The sequence below is a fragment of the Oncorhynchus gorbuscha genome, linkage group LG19, assembly GCF_021184085.1.
Source record: "Oncorhynchus gorbuscha isolate QuinsamMale2020 ecotype Even-year linkage group LG19, OgorEven_v1.0, whole genome shotgun sequence".
Lineage (NCBI taxonomy): Eukaryota > Metazoa > Chordata > Actinopteri > Salmoniformes > Salmonidae > Oncorhynchus > Oncorhynchus gorbuscha.
This window is the reverse complement of record NC_060191.1, coordinates 9,241,198-9,246,365: the sequence shown is the minus strand read 5'-3', so window position 1 is coordinate 9,246,365 and position 5,168 is coordinate 9,241,198. Positions and strand designations below refer to the sequence as shown.

The 5,168-nt window shown below is 45.4% G+C and overlaps 1 pseudogene; it reads right to left on the bottom strand.

Moving 5' to 3' along the window:
- Positions 1 to 1,807: 1,807 nt before the first annotated feature.
- The window catches only part of LOC124005981, a 7,355-nt pseudogene continuing 3,994 nt past the window's right edge, over positions 1,808 to 5,168 (bottom strand).

Sequence of the window (5,168 nt, the reverse complement as noted above, 5' to 3'; positions counted from 1 at the left end):
TTTTCATAAATACTGAATTATTTGTGGGGGGGGTTTCGTGCAGTGCTTCAGTCCTCCAGTGTCTCTGTGTGTCTGTCGCCGTGGGTATATTGAGTTACTAACTCATATGTTTTAGAGCACTCGGCAGCACACCTCGTTTCATCAATAAAATGGAACCCAAATTATTTTCAATTGAATTTGATGTGTCCATATTGTATATTGTACTGACACTTAAGTCCAAGCTGTATTTGAGTACATTGATGTATAAGAGCTTTGACATCAATTTGTGCACAGCAATCAGCACATATGAAAGACCCAGGAGTGAGAGGTGTGTGTGTGGGGGGGGGGGGGGTCTGTTGGAGTTCCAGTACATTCTGGTCTGGGTTGGTTTAGGTTAGGTTAATTAATGGGTTAGTTAATCACTTAGACTTAGGCTGGAATATACTTTATGTATATCAGGGTATATACAGTATGTCCATCCCAGTATGAAATGAAAGCTAATATTTTGAAATGTTTTGATTAATCAAATCAATTTCGGCCTACTAATCATTCATTCTTAGTTGAGATAATAGTCCATTCTTACTTTAAATGTGAAAAGGTTTTATGATAAGTCAGGTATTATGTATCCAGAATGTTTTACATTTTGATAGAACTAGAAAGCCTCTTTAACTATCAACTCTTCATACCTCTTCTGAAGTATTTATGCCATTGTGTTCAGTAATTGATGTTCTAATACCTTCAAAAATGTGTTTTACCTTGAATTACACACATTATTTCAAATTACACCATTGTCATTGTTCGGACACAATATTACCTTCTCTCGGAGTCAGGGTCTTTCTCTTCATGGGCAACCCCTCGTAATTTGACGGGTGTATGAATGGCTACATTCTTGTGATACTGTACAGTTTTTACATTTTTGTGAAGATTGTTTAGTGTAGTTTTGTCCTGTATTTGCACTGTAGATTGAGGCAGTGGTAGTGGTGGTGGTGTGGGGGTTAAACTGTACAGGCGGGAGGAATGTGTTTCGAGTCAGCAGTGAGAATTCCTCGGTTCTGCATTAGTAGGTCACAGCTTTGCCTCTTACCTCGGCAAACTCTCTGCTCTCTCTTCTCCCTCTCCACCATGTCTGTCTCTCTCCTCCCCCACCCGGCCTCCCTCCCTCCTTCCCTCTCTCTCCTGATCCTTCTCATTCTCACCATGTTTCCTCCCCCTTCCTCCGTCCCTCTTTCTTTCTTTCTTTCTTTCTTTCTTTCTTTCTTTCTTACTTTCTTTCTTTCTCTCTGTTCCCTTCTCTAGTTCTGATCCTAATCCTCTCCCTTCTCCCTCTCTCACAGACATCTAAGGCCCGAGGTGTTGGGGGTGGGTTGAAAGGGAAGCGAGACGGGGAGACTGTGTGTGTGTGTGTGTGTGTGTGTGTGTGTGTGTGTGTGTGTGTGTGTGTGTGTGTGTGTGTGTGTGTGTGTGTGTGTGTGTGTGTGTGTGTGTGTGTGTGTGTGTGTGTGTGTGTGTGTGTGTGTGTGTGTGTGTGTGTGTGTGTGTGCTGGTGCGCATGCGTGTGTTATATAAATCTAGCAGCACAGCTCTCACTCCTGCTTACAGTGCTTCTAGTCCTCTATGATTAATTGAGCTGGGTTCCTGAGGAATGGTCATTGTCTATGTCACCAGATTCTACCTGTTCTTATCATCTAGCTTACATGACATCTTCCTCACATGTCCCGCTGGACTATCGTGGTCAGTCACCACTGATTCAGCTCCCACTAACATTGATATTCATATTGCTGATCGTCACATGCCAGCATACCTTCCTGCTGAGGCAAAAATTCCAGAACTATCTCGGGTCCTCCACAAGACTGTCTGACAGACTGGGGGGAGCTCCCAGAGAAGCTTTCTGTGAAGCAAACACAGAACACTATTAAGATGGCACACGGAAACATATACAACCATAAACATGGCATACACAGGCAGCGGCCGATACTGTCTATCAGATAACTCATGGCGTGTAGACTGTTGGTGTGGTGTGACTGTGAGTCAGGCCTGCTGGCTGGCTGTCTGGCTGCCATATTGACACGGCTCACAAGCCTTCACAGTCTACTCCTATGTTCTGCTCAGCTATGCTCTGCAGTACCATTGGTGGCGCTAGCCGGCCGTATTTACAGAGCAACACCCTTTGGTGCTATGGGCCCTAGTGCCAGACGGAGAGAGGAGGGGAGGCGAAGAGGCAGAGGAAGGGTGGAGGGGAATATAAGGGTGGAGAGGAGGAAGGAAGGAGGGAAGGCGAAGAGGCAGAGGAAGGCAAAGCATGGTGTCAGAAGCACAGGGAGGTAGTGCTGCTCAGTTGGTAGAGCATGGCGCTTGCAATGCCAGGATAGTGGGTTCCATTCCCACAGGGGACCAGTATGGAAAAAAAGTTCATGTAAGCACTCACTACTGTAAGTATCTCTGGATAAGAGTGTCTGCTAAATTACTAACATGTACAGTGAGGAGAACAAGTATTTGATACACTACAGATTTTGCAGGTTTTTCTACTTACAAAGCAGGTAAATGTCTGTAATTTTTATCAGAGGTACACTTCAACTGTGAGAGACGGAATCTAAAACAAAAATCCAGAAAATCACATTGTATGATTTTTAAGTAATTCATTTGCATTTTATTGCATGACATAAGTATTTGATACATCAGAAAAGCAGAACTTAATATTTGGTACAGAAATCTTTGTTTGCAATTACAGAGATCATACGTTTCCTGTAGTTCTTGACCAGGTTTGCACACACTGCAGCAGGGATTTTGGCCCACTCCTCCATGCAGACCTTCTCCAGATCCTTCAGGTTTCGGGGCTGTCGCTGGGCAATACGGACTTTCAGCTCACTCCAAAGATTTTCTGTTGGGTTCAGGTCTGGAGACTGGCTAAGCCACTCCAGGACCTTGAGATGCTTCTTACGGAGCCACTCCTTAGTTTCCCTGGCTGTGTGTTTCGGGTCGTTGTCATGCTGGAAGACCCAGCCACGACCCATCTTCAATGCTCTTACTGAGGGAAGGAGGTTGTTGGCCAAGATCTCGTGATACATGGCCCCATCCATCCTCCCCTCAATACGGTGCAGTCATCCTGTCCCCTTTGCAGAAAAGCATCCCCAAAGAATGATGTTTCCACCTCCATGCTTCCCGGTTGGAATGGTGTTCTTGGGGTTGTACTCATCCTTCTTCTTCCTCCAAACACGGCAAGTGGAGTTTAGACCAAAACGCTCTATTTTTGTCTCATCAGACCACATGACCTTCTCCCATTCCTCTGGATCATCCAGATGGTCATTGGCAAACTTCAGACGGGCCTGGACATGCGCTGGCTTGAGCAGGGGGACCTTGTGTGTGCTGTAGGATTTTAATCCATGACGGCATAGTGTGTTACTAATGGTTTTCTTTGAGACTGTGGTCCCAGCTCCCTTCAGATCATTGACCAGGTCATACCATGTAGTTCTGGGCTGATCCCTCACCTTCCTCGTGATCATTGATGCCCCACGAGGTGAGATCTTGCATGGAGCCCCAGACCGAGGGTGATTGACCGTCATCTTGAACTTCTTCCATTTTCTAACAATTGAGCCAACAGTTGTTGCCTTCTCACCAAGCTGCTTGCCTATTGTCCTGTAGCCCATCCCAGCCTTGTGCAGGTCTACAATTTTATTACCGATGTCCTTACACAGCTCTCTGGTCTTGGCCATTGTGGAGAGGTTGGAGTCTGTTTGATTGAGTGTGTGGACAGGTGTCTTTTATACAGGTAATGAGTTCAAACAGGTGCAGTTAATACAGGTAATGAGTGGAGAACAGGAGGGCTTCTTAATGAAAAAATAACATGTCTGTGAGAGCCGGAATTCTTACTGGTTGGTAGGTGATCAAATACTTATGTCAAATGAATTACTTCAAAATCATACAATGTGATTTTCTGGATTTTTGTTTTAGATACCATCTCTCACAGTTGAAGTGTACCTATGATAAACATTACAGACCTCTACATGCTTTGTAAGTAGGGAAACCTGCAAAGTCGGCAGTGTATCAAATACTTGTTCTCCCCACTGTACATGTAGTGGGGTAGAGACGCAGGGAGGTTATGGTAAAGAGGAGAGAACAACTAGAGAGACAGAGAGGTGATGTCGGACTCCGCTACCTCATTTCCCTCCTGCCCCCTGTTCCACATCGCATTGTGTCCCGGCAAGTGCTCTGTGTTTGATGTCTGTGTATTCAGAGAGACACAGCTCTCTGAACCACATGTATATCTCTCTGCCCTAATCTAGATCTACCCTAATAACTATGCCAGTGTGTGACTATGTATATCTTATAGTGGCTGGCTGGACTGTCATGGACGCTGGCCCGTTTCTGAGTTCAAACTCCCAGTTCCCACTGTCATGGCTGCAGAATCCCCTGTACAATATTGTGACAAAGCAAACCAACTTAGTAGTAATTGATTGTGAATCGTGAAGTAAAGCCTCCTGAGTGTGTCTGGGCGGTTGGTTGTGGTGGAGTTTCTGTGGGGGTCAGGGCTGGGAGATGAAACGAGAGCCTGGGGTTGGTCGCTTCATGCTTCAGAGGTTCCTCAGAGAGAAGGAGAGGTCAGGAAATGACCCCAGAACAAACACCAGGCGCATTGTTCAAGTTCAAGGTAAAGTTGAATGGCACTTTTCATTCCGTCTATGCAGCTGCCCTCTTCCGGCTGTGGGCTTTTTTGTATAAGTGGTATTAATTGGGGGGAAATTGTGCTGTTGGGTCAAATCAGACATTTGTGTTATGGTAGCATAATTGAGGAGCAATTAGGTCAATATTAATTGCATTTACACATCTTACTATTTAAAATAGCATGAGGGCTTGACCATGTAGCGTTTGGATGGCTACTTGGCTCAAAGAAGCAATCAGACAATTCTATTTGAAAGTGTGTTTGGAGGTAAGTCAAAAAAGGTCAGCATTTTACTTTTCAGAATAGCTATGGAAATAGATTTATTTCCAGAGATTTGATTGGAAATTTGAAGGCGACAGGCCTGGCCCTTCCTCCACGAGGGCTGACCCGTGCTCAGCTGCAGTGTGTCTATCCGTGCCCTCCCAAACCTCCCAGACCCCAGACAATGGGTCAGATGTCAGGCCGGGAAATGCAACACTCCCCTTCCCCTCCTCTTCTCTCCTCCTCTACTTCCTCCTTCCCCCTCTTCTCT